Here is a 20,386-nt window from a genome sequence, read left to right as displayed (position 1 = left end):
TGGTGCACTGCTTATTGAACAGTGGTTTGCTTGTTTTGGATGCACTTGAGGTACTGGCAGAGAGTGTATACGTAAGTGGCGTGCCTTTGCGCTCCGAAAGAACCACAGGTTTGATTTTCTGGCACTTCTTTCTGCCTTTTGCTATTAAGTGTAATCTGTAGTGTTGGCAGTAGAGCCAACACCGTGTTACTAGTGGAGGCCGAAATGCACGTGTTTTAGCTCACGCAGGCTAGCGTGAGGAGGGAAGAACTATACTGACGTGAGGTCTGGAACATGACAAGGAATTAGAATTCAAAAAGCGGACGTACTTAGTTTGATACTTAACTTTAATCCATTAATGATGAACGTCGCTCGATACTTAACTTTAATCCATTAATGATGAACGTCGCTCTTGACGGTACATGATTCACAATATTATTTGTTCAGAATACAATCTTGAAGTAATTAGTTGCAGTAACTGAATATGGCGCCTTGCTAGGTCGTAGCAAATGACGTAGCTGAAGGCTATGCTAAATTGACGTCTCTGCAAATGAGAGCGTCTGTAGTCAGTGAACCATCGCTAGCAAAGTCGGCTGTACAACTGGGGCGAGTGCTAGGAAGTCTCTCTAGACTAGACCTGCCGTGTGGCGGCGCTCGGTCTGCAATCACTAATAGTGGCGACACGCGGGTCCGACGTATACTAACGGACCACGGCCGATTTAAATACTACCACCTAGCAAGTACCCGTGGTCTAGGGGTGCCGGCACGGTAGCTCAGCGTGTTCGGTCAGAGGGTTAGCTGCCCTCTGTAATAAAAAAACTGAGTTGATCGATCAACAACGAACTTAAACGGATGTCTTACGACGTCCGCCCCAAGCAGACATAGCGAACAAAATGAGATTAACAAAAAAAAGGGGGGGGGGGGGGGTAGCGTCTTTGATTCATAATCAAAACGTCTTCGGTCTCGGGTTCGATCCCCGCCACTGCCTAAATTTTGATAAATAATCAGCATTGGCGGCCGAAGACTTCGGGCATAAGAAGTCAGCCTCATTCTGCCAACGGCCTTGTCAAAGAGGGAGGAGGAGCGGATAGAGGTTCAGGGCACTCTCTTGTCCTAGGGGTGGGAAATTGCCCCTAAAGGCGGAAGAATCAGCAATGATCAACGACATGAGGTTGCAGAAGGCAATGGAAACCACTGCATTAAAGACACGTAACGTGTATCCACAGGACATGTGGCCTGTAATTGAAGAAGTGTCATGATGATCTCTCCATTGGCAAAAGATTCCGGAATAGTCCCCCATTCGTATCTCCGGGAGGGGACTGCCAAGGGGGAGGTTACCATGAGAAAAAGATTGAATAATCTACGAAAGGATAACGTTCTACGAGTCGAGGCGTGGAATGTCGGAAGCTTGAACGTGGTAGGGAAACTAGAAAATTTGAAAAGGTAAATGCAAAGGCTCGATCTAGATATAGTAGGGGTCAGTGAAGTGAAGTGGAAGGAAGACAAGGATTTCTGGTCAGATGAGTATCGGGTAATATCAACAGCAGCAGAAAACAGGTGTAGGATTCGTTATGAATAGGAAGGTAGGGCAGAGGGTGTGTTACTGTGAACAATTCAGTGACCGGGTTGTTCTAATCAGAATCGACAGCAGCCCAACACCGACAACGATAGTTCAGGTATACATGCCGACGTCGCAAGCTGAAGATGAACAGATAGAGAAAGTGTATGAGGATATTGAAAGGGTAATGCAGTATGTAAAGGGGGACGAAACTCTAATAGTCATGGGCGACTGGAATGCAGTTGTAGGGGAAGGAGTAGAAGAAAAGGTTACAGGAGAATATGGGCTTGGGACTAGGAATGAAAGAGGAGAAAGACTAATTGAGTTCTGTAACAAGTTTCCGCTAGTAATAACGAATACCCTGTTCAAGAATCCCAAGAGGAGGAGGTATACTTGGAAAAGACCGGGAGACACGGGAAGATTTCAATTAGATTACATCATGGTCAGATAGAGATTCCGAAATCAGATACTGGATTGTAAGGCGTACCCAGGAGCAGATATAGACTCAGATCACAATATAGTAGTGATGAAGAGTAGGCTGAAGTTCAAGACATTAGTCAGGAAGAATCAATACGCATAGAAGTGGGATACGGAAGTACTAAGGAATGACGAGATACGTTTGAAGTTCTCTAACGCTATAGATACAGCAATAAGGAATAGCGCAGTAGGCAGTACAGTTGAAGAGGAATGGACATCTCTAAAAAGGGCCATCACACAAGTTGGGAAGGAAAACATAGGTACAAAGAAGGTAGCTGCGAAGAAACCATGGGTAACAGAAGAAATACTTCAGTTGATTGATGAAAGGAGGAAGTACAAACATGTTCCGGGAAAATCAGGAATACAGAAATACAAGTCGCTGAGGAATGAAATAAATAGGAAGTGCAGGGAAGCTAAGACGAAATGGCTGCAGGAAAAATGTGAATACATCGAAAAAGATATGATTGTCGGAAGGACAGACTCAGCATACAGGAAAGTCAAAACAACCTTTGGTGACATTAAAAGCAACGGTGGTAACATTAAGAGTGCAACGGGAATTCCACTGTTAAATGCAGAGGAGAGAGCAGATAGGTGGAAAGAATACATTGGAAGCCTCTATGAGGGTGAAGATTTGTCTGATGTGATAGAAGAAGAAACAGGAGTCGATTTAGAAGAGATAGGGGATCCAGTATTAGAATCGCAATTTAAAAGAGCTTTGGAGGACTTACGGTCAAATAATTTGTCGACCTGGAAAAAGCGTTCGACAATATAAAATGGTGCAAGCTGTTCGAGATTCTGAAAAAAGTAGGGGTAAGCTATAGGGAGAGACGGGTCATATACAATATGTACAACAACCAAGAGGGAATAATAAGAGTGGACGATCAAGAACGAAGTGCTCGTATTAAGAAGGGTGTAAGACAAGGCTGTAGCCTTTCGCCCCTACTCTTCAATCTGTACATCGAGGAAGCAATGATGGAAATAAAAGAAAGGTTCAGGAGTGGAATTAAAATACACGGTGAAAGGATATCAATGATACGATTCGCTGATGACATTGCTATCCTGAGTGAAAGTGAAGAAGAATTAAATGATCTGCTGAACGGAATGAGGACACAGTATGGTTTGAGAGTAAATCGGAGAAAGACGAAGGTAATGAGAAGTATTAGAAATGAGAACAGCGAGAAACTTAACATCAGGATTGATGGTCACGAAGTCAATGAAGTTAAGGAATTCTGCTACCTAGGCAGTAAAATAATCAATGACGGACGGAGCAAGGAGGACATCAAAAGCAGACTCGCTATGGCAAAAAAGGCATTTCTGGCCAAGAGAAGTCTACTCTTATCAAATACCGGCCTTAATTTGAGGAAGAAATTTCTGAGGATGTACGTCTGAAGTACAGCATTGTATGGTAGTGAAACATGGACTGTGGGAAAACCGGAACAGAAGAGAATCGAAGCATTTGAGATGTGGTGCTATAGACGAATGTTGAAAATCAGGTGGACTGATAAGGTAAGGAATGAGGAGGTTCTACGCAGAATCGGAGAGGAAAGGAATATGTGGAAAACACTGATAAGGAGAAGGGACAGGATGATAGGACATCTGCTAAGACATGAGGGAATGACTTCAATGGTACTAGAGGGAGCTGTAGAGGGCAAAAACTATAGAGGAAGACAGTGATTGGAATACGTCAAGCAAATAATTGAGGACGTAGGTTGCAAGTGCTACTCTGAGATGAAGAGGTTAGCACAGGAAAGGAATTTGTGGCGGGCCGCATCAAACCAGTCAGTAGACTGATAAAAAAAAAAAAAAAAAAAAAAAAAAACCTAGCAAGTGCGGTGTCTGGCGGTGACACCACATAATCCACCTACACTGGCATTCTTGGTAAAATTAAGAGATTTATGACATTGTTTTCCTTGTATGTAATTATTATTTAGGATTATAAGACCGAGTATGTGTTCTGGTTTCTATACTTTCTGCTGTGTTCTCCTGTGAATGTTTATGTATCGTGGTTCCTGTGCACAGGCAGTGTGAACTGTTGTTGTAGACGGTGATTGCAAGAGATTTAATTTGGTTGCAAAGAGTAATTATATTCCCGTTTTGAAATTTTTCTAATGTTTTAAAGGCTGTGTTGCTCTGGATACTGCTCAGTTGCTGTGTGGTTTTATGTTGTTGTTTCAGTGGTATAGTCAGTGGTGCACATTGTCCGTTGTAGCTGGTCAGTTTAACTGGCGGACGACGCCTTGGCAGCAGCCAGTGAGTTGTAAACGATAGCGCAATCGCTGTGTTTATCAGTAGACTCCAGTTCTTCGGCGAATTTAAATTGAGTTTTTTTACTATTTGTTCATGGTGACGCCGAGACGTCCGTCTTCCCTTCTTGACTGTTCCTTTCAGCTTTCATATAGGCTCGATCTGAGTTGTAGTTGCTGCACAGCTTTGACGTGCCATTACTTGTCACTGAAATTTGGTAATACCTGAAAGATGCCCTTGCTGTTATGTCTTAAAAGGCGTCCTGCTACTGTGGGAGTTTTTCTCAGTATGATTCTTAACATATATGTAAAGGCTGTTTTAAAATTATTTATTGTTTGGGGTGGGCTTTGACACCCGTAGACATTTTGTCTGTTTACTAATGTTTCAAGTTCTAGAGCAATTATGTGTATTATTCTGGGGTAACAGTAGTTTGCTATTTTCATGCAATTGTTAAACAAAATCTGTTGGAAATTACAAGCCAGAGTTTGTGTTTGATTGGTAATTATTGCCTTGTCTTTGTTGAGTTGCAGTAACCTTGAGCGTGTGTCCCACGTCTCAGCTGGTACTTCAGATTGCACGTACTGCGAGCTGTGCCACAGAATTTCTCCGTAAGATGACAGTGGTCCCTACAAGGAGTTTACACCTTTCTGTCTAACAACAGCCCACAAATATGACAGTCAAACTCGTTATTATACAAATCTTCATTCTCCATCGATTTGGTCATGAGGATTGGTCGCTGTAAAACTTGTCAATCTCCCATGAAAGATTTTCGAGCTCAGTGAGCAGCCAAACCGTAGGATTACCTCAACATAAGATGTGTACCAGTTGAGACTCGAATCGTAGGACAGTACAATTTGGTGCGCTGCCGCATATGGTACGTGGTTTTCTGTAAGGGTGGTGTGTGAGGTCGTGGGTCGCAGTGGGTCACAGGAGCGAGGAGGCATTCAAAGTCGGCATACACTAGAAATGGGCATCACTCCTAGTGGTGTGCATTTTTAAAGATTATGAATTGGTCTTCCTCAGTAGTCATAATAACACGTACCGGGTCCTTGAAAGCGCAGACTACTAGATGTGCAGGAAGTTACTTCTATGAGGAAAAATAATTCAGGTACCTTAAGTAAATATGCTTTTTACACCTACCATTATTCAGTTGAGAAAATAGAAGTTGGGACATTTCTTTGATCCAAACGCAGTGACAACGATCACCTTCATAGAAGAGTAGTATGTTGACATGTAACTCATGCTCACCGACAGATTTTGAGAAATGGAGGGAGCTGACGACAATATGCTTGTCCTGCACATCTGACTTGCTTTTCTTCTCCAGGCCATAAACCTGAAGCGATATTCCAATATTCTGTGCCTCAAAATTAGATATGTCCTGGATCTTGACGGGGAACTCAATTCCATCAAAGTTATAACACTTTTGAATGTCAGGGGGTCTACCATATTGGGATGTGCGCTCTGGATTCTGTTTAATATTTATTTCGAAAGCCAGGACTGACCACACAAAACAAGCCTGATAGGTTTTATTTTGGACATTAATACATGCCCTCTTATTAGCTATGTTTTAGGTAGCTTTATATAGCTAGACTCTCCATTTAGCGGGTCATTGACATGTGTATGGATGTCCAGGTATAGTACTCGGCTGAGCCTCTCACTTCCATCTCGGAAAGCCGGCACAGTACAGGACTCAAGGTGGATTCACGCCATTTTCACCCAAAGATAATGAAGTCCAGAATCATCTTTAGAGGGTGCAACAGTTTGATGCAGAGCACCACACTGCATTTCATGGCGGAATACTGCGGAACATTGACTACCTTGAGGAGCTCCTTTTCCGCGACAGGAAGGCACGCCCTTAGAAAATGAACAGGGCCTTGGTACCCTCCTGACGGATTCTCGATCCTCATGAACGAAATTCGCTCCTCAAAGGTGTCTGCCATCCCCGAGAATTCTAACTGCTGTATAGTGTCACTGACCTGATGTCCTTCACTAAAAGGACGGGAGAAGGAACTGCCACTAGCCACAGGATCGTTGCTATTACTAATACTACAACTAGTCGATGAAGTTGAGGGGTGTGTGCTGTACCTCACAAGATCGGTAAAGACGTGACGCCGGAGGAGGAGATGCTGCAAATTCGGACCGCTGCGAGCAGCCTGGTTTCTGCAGTCCTGACCCGCTAGCCTGAGGCAGGGCAGTCCATGGACGCCAGAGCGGTGCTGTGGTGGCCGCTGCGAGGGAGAAGGGGTTGGGGTCTGTGGCTGCAGAGGCGGCTACCAACGCGACGACTACCGGTGTTCTAGCAGGCGAAGCACGCTGCACAGGTCCTCGTTTCCGTGTTATAGTTTCGCCGCCCCCAGTACCTGAGCTATGGCGTATTCTGGGAATCGTCCCCCCGACACAGCGACACAGCATCTGATCGCTGGGCAACGGATTCCTTCCCGGCATCTACAGAGCTGCACAAGCGGTCATCAGAAAAATGGAACACCAAGTATTTCCATTCCACGTGCACCTGGGAAGACAGTGCACTGTTTTGTAAGCGAGTGTATTTTAAGCAAATTGTTTAAAGCAACATTTGCAAATGTATTGAGGCGTTAAACACTTTGCCTAATTTGTTTATGCACGAAAATGTTTCATAGTAGTGGAGGAAGACAGAGAGGTTTCACAAGTGTGCCGCGATCTTTTTTTACAGTCAGTGGCGGTATACATCACAAAATGGAAGCAAGCTACTGTGCAGTGATCTTTTTGAATGTGTGTTTAGAGCCATATTCAGTTGGATGTAGCAGCTCCTGAAGCAGCTCGTGTCCAAAGTGTGCGAAGTGTCTCAAGGACAGTTTCACCAGTGTGTCGCAATCCTTCCTTTTAGAGCATGTGTTCAAGTGTGGCGGGGGAGGTATTCCTCGGAATTGTTTAAATATTTTCGTGTCATCTGCAAAGCTCTCTCTCTCTCTCTCTCTCTCTCTCTCTCTCTCTCTCTCTCTCTCTTTGGGCAGTGGTACATTTAATTCCTGTGATATCTTCAAGTTATATATTTGACGATATTCCGTAACACCGGATGTAATAACTCCCGAAGCATTTCGTGAAATGCAACACAAGAAAGTGCACCAGGAGGGCTGGGGCAGCTTAGAGTCCATGGCGCAATCGATTCTCAGACAGATATTTGTCTTAAAAGGAAGGGGTTCTCGCATGCTTCGATATTCTGCAGAACTTTACAGGGTAAACGGTGCTTTGCAGTTCGGTGCAACCGCGATTGATGGTGTGTGCAGGCCCCGCAGGACATGAGGAGAAACAGAGAAGGAGCATGTGTTTCGACAGGAGTTTCTCGAATGCTTTTGTTCGCGGATTAGCATGACATCAGGTCTGTCAGTCGCAGGGCCCGAGCGTGGCGTGGCCGCTTCTCAGGCTCTCGCCGGTGCAGCCCAACTCCGGGAGGTCTGCACGGGTGGTATTCTGTGTGGTCCAGTGGATGGCGTATGCTTTGCGATCGAACGATTATTAACAGCATAATTACATGTGATGTGTGTTTCATGACAGTATTCTTTGCGTAATCGGAATAAAAAAAGCGATAGTTTTAATTACTTCTTTACAAGACCTGCATCTTCCCAAACAGCAGAGAATGATGAACAAGTGAAATCCGACCCCTGCAAAATGAATTTTTTTTTATAAATAAACAATATACCCTCAGCTATGTAACTGGATTTATTGTCATAGACCCTTCCTCTCCACCAAAGAGCCGCCAATTTCCATGTAGGAGAGGGGATGTTGGAGGGTGTAAGGTGGTTGGGGGGTTTACCAGAGGGTGAGTGGTTAATTAATTGATCAATTTAATTAAGTAGTCAGTCAAATTGATAAGAGTGAGATGGGGCTATTCGAATAACTCAGGCCTGAAAGTGTACCTGTATCAGTGAGGGTAAGGTGGCAAGGTTTGAGGTTTCCTGAGGGACTGAGAGGAGGAGAGGGAGTTGGCTGGGGTAACAATAGGTTAAGGACCTGTCAACCAAAAGTATGGATTATCCCTAGGGGGTCATTACCTGTCAATCAAAATAGAACAATAGGTTTGCCCCTGAATGCATACTTGCCCCTGATGTAGGCAACCTGCACTAACAAAATGCACTAATGTCCTTTTGCCCTACTATTGTTGGGTCTCATGGGTGTGAGTAGCTGGGGAATTCTTCAACCACACCAACAACATCCATGACAACATCAAGTTCATGGTGAAGGTAGAGACAGATAGAACCGTCCCTTGCCTTTTCTTGACGTTTTCGTCAGCTGTGAAGATACTGGAAGTCTCATCCACAGTGTTTAGCGGAAATCCACCCTCGTGGACTGATATCTGCATGCAGGAAAGTTCTTTTCTGAGGATTTTGGTGCAACGTGTGGAAGCCTTCTGAAGGAACTGAGCCTCTTGCGAAATGTATTCAAACAAAACAACTACAACAGCTGCCAGATTTCACAAGCTCTCCTATCAAAGAAACGTGAGCAGCAGGCCCCCGAGGAGGACATGAAGAAACTTGTATATTTGCCATTCTGTGGCTCAATAATGGGAAAGAGGGTTACGTTGATTTGGTGGAAGAGACCAAACAGTGAGGTCATCAGTGTCATTGGATTAGAGAAGGGCTGGGAAGGACGTCGGCCATGTCCTTTCAAAGGAACCATTCCAGCATTTGCTTGAAGCGATTTAGGGAAATCATGGAAAACCTAAATCAGGATGGCCGGAAGTGGGATTGAACCATCGTCCTCCCGAATACTCATACAAGTCCAGTATGCTAACCACTGCGCCACCTCACTTGGTAATACGAAAGTCAGCTAGCTCCTAAGAGGGATAAAATCGATTCAGTCTTCAGGGTCCAGATAAAATTTGACAACTGATGAGGCCTATGAAAGACGATGTAGATCTCAGAACGCCAGGAGTATATAAAATACCATACGGGTATGGACGATTTTATGTCGGACAGACTGTATGTATTATTCAACAGCACATTATCCTGAGTAATTACCAGTAGTGGAACAGAAAACGAATGCCCTACTGCATTTGCCGAGACCTCTGTTACTACATGGCCAGCAGCATAAAGAAAGGCACCGAGATAAAAATTTCGGCAATGCTCTAAATAAAGACGACGGCCTGCAGTGAAGCCAGCTTGGAACAGGCCATCAGAAGGTTGAAGCAGGTGCAGCTAGCATGCAACGAAAACATTACCATATACAATGAGATTACAAAAGTCATGGGATAGCGATATGCACATACTGCATTCAGATGGCGGTAGTGTACTCAGGTGCTTAATGTGACAAGGTATCCAATGTGATTATGGCTGTATGACGGAAACTGTGAACATGGAGTAATAGTTGGATCTAGATGCATAGGACATTCCATTTCACAAATCGTTAGGTAATTCAACATTTCGAGATTCACTGTCTAAAGAGAGTGCTGAGAATACCAAATATCAGGCATGATCTCGCACAGCGACAACACAGTGGCTGGCTGCCTTCACTTAATGGCCAAGAGTAGTGGGGTTTGCGTAGAGTTGTCATTGCTAACAGACAAGAAACACTGGGTGAAATAACCGCAGAAATTAAGCTGGGACAGTGCAGTGATATTTGGTGTTAATTGTCTACAGCAAGAGAAGACCAAGGCAAGTGCCTCTGCAAACAGCACGGCATTGCCCGCAATGCCTCTCCTGGGCTCGTGGCCATGTCAGCTGGACCCTAGACGACTGAAAAACTTCTAGTCAGATGAGTGCCGATTTTAGTTGTTAAGGGCTGATGGTATGGTTCGTGTGTGGTGAAGGCCTCATGAAGCCATGATCCCAAGTTATCAACAAGGCACTGTGCAAGTTGGTGGTAGTTCCACAATGCTGTGGGCGGTGTTTATACAGACTAAACTGATTATTGACTGAAAATGGTTATGTTCCGCTACTTGGAAATCATTTGCAGCCATTCATGGACTACATGTTCCCAAACAATAATGGAATTTCCTATGGATGACAATGCACAATGTCACCGGGCAATAATGCTTCATGATTGGTATGAAGAACATTTTGGACTGTTCGAGTAAATGATTTTGCCAACCAGATCACCCAACATGAATCTCATTGAATATTTATAGGGCATGATTGAGAGCTTAGTTTGTGCCCAGAATCCTCCACTGGCAACCTCTCCACAATTATGAATGGCTGTACAGGCAGTATGGCTCAATATTTCTGTAAGGGGCTACCAACGACTTTTTGAGCCAAAGCCACGTTGAGTTGCTGTACTACGCCAAGCAAAAGGAGGTCCAACCCGATTTTAGGAGGTCTCCCATGATGTCTCAGTGTATGGTGCTGGAGCTAGCGCCAGTGACATCACTGAAGGCAGCATGGCACTATAAGGATGGCAGCAGGAATCATTCAACATTCAGCACTTGACAATAGCCAAGGAGCACTTGGCTGAAATCTTTTGGATTTTAAACCACCTGACATGCCTAGAAGCCCAAGAGATTTTTATCATTATATATCGCCACAAAATTATGCATTTGTATATTATCATTTATTATTGTCCAGTCTCTGTACCACTTCCCTCTTCTCAAGTGGTATGGTAACATTCTTACAAGTACCTTGAGCAAATGATCCTCCTGTAGGCATCATCTCTTTTGGTCTTGTCAAATGCCACTCAATATATTTTTTTAGTTACTAATCCAGCTGTTATTATAATATTTTGGATCTAATAGTTAGAGTGTTTGCGCCTCCTGAGTGATGGAAGACCAGAATTTCTTCTTGTATTTTTCCTGAAACTTATCCCAGGAAGAGACTTTCTCTGAATGTGCTGTCTCCCATGCTGCAGCGTCACTTCCAAATAACTTAAAGCAAAATCGATTCTCTTAGAGACGCTCCAATGCTTATGGTTCAAATGGCTCTGAGCACTATGCAACCTAACTTCTGAGGTCATCAGTCGCCTAGAACTTAGAACTAATTAAACCTAACTAACCTAAGGACATCACACACATCCATGCCCGAGGCAGGATTCGAACCTGCGACCGTAGCGGTCTCGCGGTTCCAGACTGAAGCGCCTAGAACCGCTCGGCCACACTGGCCGGCTTCCAATGCTTAGATAAAGACTTTGAAAATACCTTTAAAGAAATATTGGGTGTATGGCTCCATCAGGCTTAAATTTAAGAAATTGTTTCAATAAATTTGTGCAACCTCTTATGTGCAGTTCTTCAGCTGAGTGCTGGTAATACCCCATCCTCACAAAGTCCCTCCTGATTAAATTCCTCTTTTATTTTGGCCAGTTTCTCCCAAAGTTTCTGAACGTCTCCTTTTCGCTGCTGTGGATTGAGGTGTACTGGCAGATGACTCGATTTTGTCCTGCATGACATACTGGGGACAAAAGTAACACTCCCCCTACATCTTTGCATGTAGCTCTGAAAATCATGTGATTCAAACCATGCATGTACTTGAAGGTTCCGCACTACCTACCAGTCACTGGTCATTATTGGAGAGAAGCTGTTGAGTGTGACACAATAATATGTTTTTCCAGTGCCTCGAGTAAATTTCCTCAATTCTCCTAGTTTGGGAGACAGAACGCTGTGAATGTAAATCTACTATAACAATTTAACTATGTAAAACTCTCAGTTTTATGCCATTGTTATCAATGTTTTCATTAACACTGTTACAGTCTCCCCCATCACTAAGAAAATAGTATTACAGACTCAAATCCCCTGTTTTCTTTTTTCTTATCAGCGTCAGTAAATTACATATAATAATGTTTGTTGCAAAAAACTGGTGATTTCTCAAACTGGGGAACAATCAAGAATGGGGTGCCGCAAGGTTCGGTTTTGGGTCCTCTGTTGTTCTTGATATATATTAATGACTAGCCATTCTATATTCACGAAGATGCAAAGCTGGTATTTTTCGCAGATGATACAAGTATAACTATCACACCCAACATACAAGAATAAACTGCTGACATTGTAAACGACGTATTTCAGAAAATCATTAAGTGGTTCTCTGCAAATGGGCTCTCATTAAACTTTGACAAAACACAGTATATACAGTTCCACACAGTAAATGGAATGACACCATTAATAAATATAGACTTCGATCAGAAATCAGAGCTAAGGTAGAATATTCAAAATTTCTAGGTGTATGTATTGATGAGGGGTTGAACTGGAAAAAACACACTGAGGATCTCCTGAAATGTTTGAATTCAGCTAGTTATGCTATTAGGGTCATTGCAAATTTTGGCGGTATACATCTGAGTAAATTAGCTTACCATGCCTATTTTTATTCTCTGCTTTCGTATGGCATCATATTCTGGGGTAACTCACCATTGAGTAAAAGAGTGTTCATTGCACAAAAGCGTGTAATCAGAATATTTGCTGGAGTTCATCCAAGATCATCCTGCAGACACTTATTTAAAGAGCTACAGATCTTCACTGTAGCCTCACAATATATATATATTCACTTATGAAATTTGTTATTAACAATCCAAATGAATTTAAAAGTAATAGCAGTGTACATGGCTACAACACTAGGAGAAAGGATGATCTTCACTACTCAAGGTTAAATCTAACTTTGGCTCAGAAGGGGGTAAATTATGCTGCCACAAAATTCTTTGGTCACTTACCTCATAGCATCAAAAGTCTGACAGGTAGCCATATAGCATTTAAAAGGAAATTAAAAGAATTTCTTAATGGCAACTCCTTCTACTAATTAGATATAATTGGATATAGTTAGTGGGTAATTTCCCCAAACCCCACAAAAAAAATTAAAATATTAAGTGTCATGTAATATTTTGTGTAATGTAATATCTAGTATATACACCTTTTATTAATGTGACATGTTCCACATCATTGCAAAGTGTTGTATTCATGATCTATGGAACAAGCACTAATCTAATCTAATCTGATCTGTTAGGAGACATTGATACAATGTTTTACTCCACAAATCCGTTATTTACTTAGTTATTTTATAACAGGAAATCATGTCATGAACACGAGTTAGGACGACTACAAGGGGACTAACTGTATCAAATTGCAGCAGATGATGTTAAAAATGGTAACATAAGTGTTAGAGTAGCAGCAAAGAAACACAATGTGTGCGATGTGACTTTGCATTGGCACATTAAAAAGAAAGAGAAGTGTGTGAGTGATGGCAGCACACTGATGCCTCAGGTCGGATATAGAAGCGTAAAAGAGTGTTCTCTGATTAAGAAGAAAAAATAATAGCTGAATAATGATTAACGCATCATGCAGCCTCTAGGCCATTCAGTTTATGATCCATCAAAAAGGTGATCAGTCCTTTTGCTGAGAGCTAAATCAGGAGTCATCCAGGAGAGACCATGTCAGTTTATGACATCCCTTCAATTGTAGGGAAGCACTTTGACTTGCTGTAACTCCCAAAAACATTGCAGCAGGTTTTCACTGCACAGGCATCGTACCATTCAATAGGAGTGTGTTCAGTGAAACTGATTTTGCCCATCCACTGTAACTGATAGTCCAGCGCCACAAGCATGAAACGCCAAATATGTCCTTGGCACAGCCATTAGCGATTTTCAGCGGACTGTCTGGTGCTGTGAACGTATCTAATGCTGATCCAGCAGCAAGACGTGAAGAATCACTTCCAGGTGTCGCAGCCTGCAATGTGGGGTCTAGTGGTTTACAGTCATCTCGTTCAGTTCGCCTAGCCTTTTCACCTGAAGCTATTCATCCATTGCCAAAGTAGGTCTGAGGAAAAACACAAGAAAAGGGAGGAAGAGGAGAATGTCTGTAATTTTTCCTGATACTCCAGAGAAATTAGCTTTAGAAGAGTCTGTTTGCAGATGAAGAAAGTGAAGAAGAAGCTATATTTAAAAAGTATCAGACCAGGAGTGCAACAGCAGAGAAAAACCTAAACGAACCTCATCAGAAGATGAAGATAAATACTATCTTGTATGTCTCGAACCTTACTGCCACAGTCTTCCCAAAGAGAAATGGATTCAGTGTTGGGAATGGAAGGGTTGGTTTCATGTTGCTTGCAGCAAAGGGAAGGTTACATATGTGTGTCACAACTGCGAATCTGAATAAGACTTAAGATATGCATTATTCTTCTGTTTAACTGACCCACAAACATCTAATCATAATGCCTGGATTCATTCAGTGTTATTAACAGTTATTTCTGTTAATTTGAAAATTGCAAATATAATTGAAGTTTTATGTTTTTCTGTCATTTATCGATGTTTATTTGATGTTTTGTAATGGCAATTAACTTTCAGTTACTCTATAAATCGTTGGGATGACAACATGAAATTTTACTTATTATGTTACTTTTGTACCCTACCAGTGTTACTACTGTCTCATTGACAGGAACAAAACTAGTACATACTTTGATGTTTTAAAATTAATTTCACAAATACAAATTATATGTAATTTTAGGGAAACTAAATTTAATTGTGTTAGGAAAGCCCCACAGAACACACACAGTAGTCCATATTGTTTCATATGTTTACATGGAACTAGTAAAAAAGGCAATATGCAAAATGTTACTTTTGTCCCTGGCCTCCCCTACTTGTTGTTCTGTTAAGTCACAAACACATTCTTCCATAGTTGCAAGGCTGGATGTTGTGCAGCAGTCACGTCACACTCCTTATTATACTGTAAAACATTTAACTTTAATTGTATATTTAATGTTTGCTTATGTGCTTTTTCTAATTTTTGTTCAGCTAAATCTTTAATTTTTTTTAAATCGTTATTTACTTCCACAAATTATTCATCAACCTCATTACTTAACATTTAGCCTCTCTTTAAAAACAGATATTGTTGTCTGTAATTGTGACATCTGATTACTTATCTCTATTTTATGCTGCTCAAAATTACTTGTAATTGATTTTATTTCTGTTTTTAATTCAGAGCCCTGTTCTTGGATACTAGAGTTTATATCCATCTGTAGAGATTTTATATTTTCATTCAGTGCTTTAATACTTTCATTACTTACATCTAGTTTAATGTTCACATTTTCGCTGAAGCCTCTAAACCAGTTAGGGATGTTGATTTCCATGCTTCTGGTCACAACAGGCATTCTGTGACAAAGACAGTAACTTATAACTATTCTAAATCGACTATTCACTATTAGTGTCGAATGTCCTACAACAACACAAATAAACCAAGTGTCAAACTGCATGTAATGTGGACACTGCATACAACATGAACATGTTATTCACATAAGGAATCACAGTGACGACATGCTGGGAGTCCTGTGTCGCAAAAGTTGGCTGGATGGATTTACTACCCAACGCTGGATGGGATGAACAGGAGAGGGAACAACAATCGGCCATGCAGGACATCAGGGAAATATGGCTGATGTCATTACAACTCTCAGTGGCCACTGATGAATATCATCTGACTAGTGGACATTAAGAAATTTTTCTTCATCATAAAAGGGGTCAATTAATTTAACATTGACTCCCCAAACAATTCATCTTCTTCTTCTCATGGCATTACAACCATGTGTCAGTTTTACCCTCATCAATAAGTTTCCTTCATTCTGCCCTCTCCAGTGTGCTTCTCTGCCATCCTCAGACTCTGAGAGATTTTATATCTTCTTCCACATCATCTGTCCACCGTTTTTGTGGCCTTCCTCTCTGTCTTCTTCTGGTTGGCATCCATACAAAAATCTTTTTAGTTGTTCTTCCAGTATCCATCCTAAGGAAACGCCCAATCGAGGCTATTTTTTTGCTTTTTATTATTCTCATGATGTCAGCTCCTTGTATGAGGCAGTCTAGCTCAGCATTCCTTCTCGATCTCCAAAAATCGTTAGCGTCCATGTTTTGCATCCATAGTTACAACTGGCCTGATCATAACCTTATATAATTTCAGCTTCAGCTGCCTATTTAATAACCTAGAGGCCAACAATTTCTTAAACGTTTGAAAGCACCTTTTACCACTTATGACACACAGTTTAAGTACATTTGACATGGAATTTGTGCTGTTAATATTAGAGCCCAAATAGTAAAATTTATGCACATGTTCAAAACTGAAACTGTCTGCTGATAATCTACCTAAGTTATTATTTTCCTTCCTGGTGATATTCATGTACAGTCTTTGTTTGATTTATATAAAGGCCTTTAGGTCCTGTAGGTTCTTTCAGCTCACATAATGTCCTCTCTAGTTGTATCCTTCTTCTACTAATAATTGCTACATCTTAAGCATATGCACTTATCTGAGACAACTTTGTGCCTATGCACCAGATATCTTAAGCTTCCATGTGGCTGCTTCAAGAGTCAGATTGAAAAGCATTGTAGATATTTTATCCTCTTGTCTGACTCCTTTACTAATGCTAAACCAATTCCTCAGTTCTCCATCTACTCACACTGAAGCCTTGGAACCAGCCATTTTTGCTTCAATAAGTGAGATGCGTCATTTACCATTTGTGGTTCATTGAGACTATCAAAGGCCTGCTTGAAGTCGATGTAGAGCTTATGAAGCTCAATGTTGTACTCATATCCCTTTTCATGTATTTGCCTCAATACAAATACTTAGTCTGTTGTCGATCTATTAGGCCAAAATACACACTGATACTCCCCCAAAATCTCTGCTGCATATAGTGCTAATCTGTTGTAGATAATACTAACACTAGGCTACATTCAGCAGGTTAATTCCTTGGTAATCTGAACAGCTAATTTTGTCTCCTTTCTTGTCTATTGGTTGAGTTACACCTAAGATCCGTTCTTCTGGGGTTCTTTCCTGATTCCATATCAACTTAATAAGTTTGTGGATCCACTTACGAAGATCAGTTCCCCCACTTTTTAACAGTTCTGCAGTTATTTCCTCAGTTCCTGGTGCTTTACAATTTTTAGATAACACACTACCTTCCATACTTCCTCTAATGTTGGTTTCTCTATTTCTGGATCTGTGATATAATAGAGTGGCTGCTCATTCCTGGAAGGATTTCCCTCTAGAATTCTCTTAAAGTATTCTCTCCATCTATCTGGAACATCTCGTTTATCTGTCAGCAAATTTACATCTTTGTCCTTAAAAGCTGTTATTTTCGGTCTGTATTCTTGAGTTCCTCCTTTAATTTTCTTGTAGAACTTTCTGCTTTCATTCCTTTGATAGTGCTCTTCCATCTTTCTATCTTTGCCTTCATGGCTTCCCTTTTATTCTTCCTCCATAGCCTTGCTGCCTCTACATCTACAGCTACATGGATATTCTGCAAATCACATTTAAGTGCCTGACAGAGGGTTCACTGAACCAGCTTCACAATTCTCTATTATTCCAATCTCGTACAGTGTGTGGAAAGAACGAAAACTTATATCTTTCCGTACAAGTTCTGATTTCCCTTATTTTATCTTGATGATCGTTTCTCCCTACGTAGCTCGGTGTCAACGAAATATTTTCGCATTGAGAGGAGAAAGTTGGTGATTGGAATTTCGTGAGAAGATTCCGTCGCAATGAAGAACGCCTTTCTTTTAATGACGTCCAGCACAAATCCTGTGACATTTCAGTCACACTCTCTTGTTTTTTCATTATATAAAGCCTGATTTTAGCTAGTATTCCGCTGCAAACATTTAAGCCTTTTCTGTTCCACTGCCTATCTATGTTCATCTTCATACCCGTCTTCATTCCTAAGTCTACTTGCTTCCCCAGTATTTCATATGCTGCTGTCCTAATGGCATCTTTAATAGTGTTCCGTTCTTTGTCTGTATCATCCCCACCATCTTTTGTTTGTAACTCCTGTGTCAATCTGTTCTGATACTCCTGAACAGTAGACCTACCTTTCAGTTGTTCTATATTCCGTTTCTTCACTCTGGCACTACTTCCTTTGGCAGCCATGGAAAGTTTCTGTCTCATTTTGGCTCCTACTAGGTAATAGTCAAAACCAGAATTATCTCCTTGGAAAAGTGCACACATTTTCCATAGCGGATGCCCACCTCTGTGATATCAATATATGGTCTATGTCGTTTGCCTAATTTGTTCCTTGTATTTTCCATGTCCCTTTATAGATATTTTTCCTTGTAAAACAAGTACTTACTGCCTTCAACTTGTTTGCAGAAGCAAACTGTGCAACCCTCATGCCATTATTATTAGTTTCATAATACAGACTTTCCTTACAAAACACACTTCTGTACGCCTCTTTCTTTCCCAGTTTTACATTATAGTCGCCAAGCACTATTTTGAAATCATACCTGGCTATTTTGTCACAAGCCTCCTGTAGTTGATCGTAGATTTCCACAGTATCTTCACCTGATTCTTCCATTGGTCCATATACATTCCCAAAGAACACAATGTGAAATTTGCCTTTCATACATAGAGTACATTTTCTTTCATTATGTGGGGTGAAAGCAGTAACAGATCTATGCTTTCCTTGCAGACTATAAACCCAACTCCATACTCCCCTTGTCTTGTCTTTTCCTGAATACTACAGGGAGAATTTCTGCTTATAAATCTCTCCTCTTCCCCTCCACCTGATTTCCTGCAGTTCAACAATTCCCATTCCATACCTTAGCACCTTTCTACATCTACATCTACATCCACATCTACATGGATACTCTGAAAATCATATTTAAGTGCCTGGCAGAGGGTTCATCAAACCACCTTCACAATTCTCTATTATTCCAATCTCGTATAGCCTGCAGAAAGAATGAACACCTATATCTACCCGTGCAAGCTCTGATTCACCTTATTTCATCGTGGTGATCGTTTCTCCATACGTAGGTCAGTGTCAGCAAAATATTTTCACATTCGGAGAAGTAAGTTGGTGATTGGAATTTTCTGAGAAGATTCCGTCGCATCGAAAAACACCTTTCTTTCAATGATGTTCGGCCCAAATCCTGTATCATTTCTGTGACACTCTCTCCCATATTTCGTGATAATACAAATCGTGCTGCCCTTCTTTGAAATTTTTCAATGTACTCCGTCAGTCCTATCTGGTAAGGATCCCACATCGCACCCGCTGTATTCTAAAAGAGGACGGACAAGTGTAGTGTAGGCAGTCTCCTTAGTAGATCTGCTACATTTTCTAAGTGTCCTGAAAATAAAACACCATCTTTGGTTAGCCTTCCCCACTTCAATTTCTATGTGTTCCTTCCAATTTAAGCTGTTCATAATTGTAATACCTAGGTATTGAGTTGATTTTACGGCTTTTAGATTAGACTGATTTATCTTATAACTGAGGTTTAACGAATTCCTTTTAGCACTCATGTGGATGACCTCACACTTTTCGCTATTTAGGGTCAACTGACAATTTTCGCACCATTCAGATGTCTTCTAAATCGTTTTGCAATTTGTTTTGATCTTCTGTTGACTTTATTAGTCGATAAATGACAGTGTCATCTGCAAACAACCTAAGACGGCTGTTGAGATTGTCTCCCAAATCGTTTATATAGATAAGAAACAGCAAAGGGCCTATAACACTACCTTGGGGAACGCCAGAAATCACTTCTGTTTTACTCGATGACTTGCCGTCAGTTACTACGAACTGTGACCTCTACTACAGGAAATCACAAATCCAGTCACATAACTGAGACGATATTCCATTAGCACGCAATTTCACTGCAAGCCACTTGTGTGGTACAGTGTCAAAAGCCTTCTGGAAATCCAGGATTATGGAATCGATCTGAAATCCCTTGTCAATAGCACTCAAAACGTCATGCGAATAAAGAGCTAGTTGTTTTTCACAGGAACGATGTTTTCTAAACCCATGTTGACTGTGTGTCAACAGACAGTTCTCTTTGGGGTAATTTATAATGTTTGAACACAATATATGTTCCAAAATCCTGCTGCACATCGACGTTAACGATATGGGCCTGTAATTTAGTGGATTACTCCTACTACCTTTCTTGAATATTGGTGCAACTTGTGCAACTTTCCAGTCTTTGTGTATGGATCTTTTGTCACATGAACGGTTGTATATTATTGTTAAGTATGGAGCTAATGCAACAGCATGCTCCGAAAGGAACCTAATTGACATACAGTCTAACAAGAAGACTTGCTTTTATTAAGTGATTTAAGTTGCTTCACTACTCGGAGGACATTTACTTCTACGTTACTCATGTTGGCAGCTGTTCTCGATTTGAATTCTTGAATATTTACTTCCTCTTCTTTTGTGAAGGCATTTCGGAAGGCTGTGTTTAGTAACTCTGCTTTGGCAGCACTATCTTCAATAGTATCTCCATTGCTAT

Source organism: Schistocerca cancellata, chromosome 5, assembly GCF_023864275.1.
Source record: "Schistocerca cancellata isolate TAMUIC-IGC-003103 chromosome 5, iqSchCanc2.1, whole genome shotgun sequence".
NCBI classification, from domain to species: domain Eukaryota; kingdom Metazoa; phylum Arthropoda; class Insecta; order Orthoptera; family Acrididae; genus Schistocerca; species Schistocerca cancellata.
The sequence above is the reverse complement of the archived record's forward strand: the minus strand, read 5'-3'. Positions refer to the sequence as shown.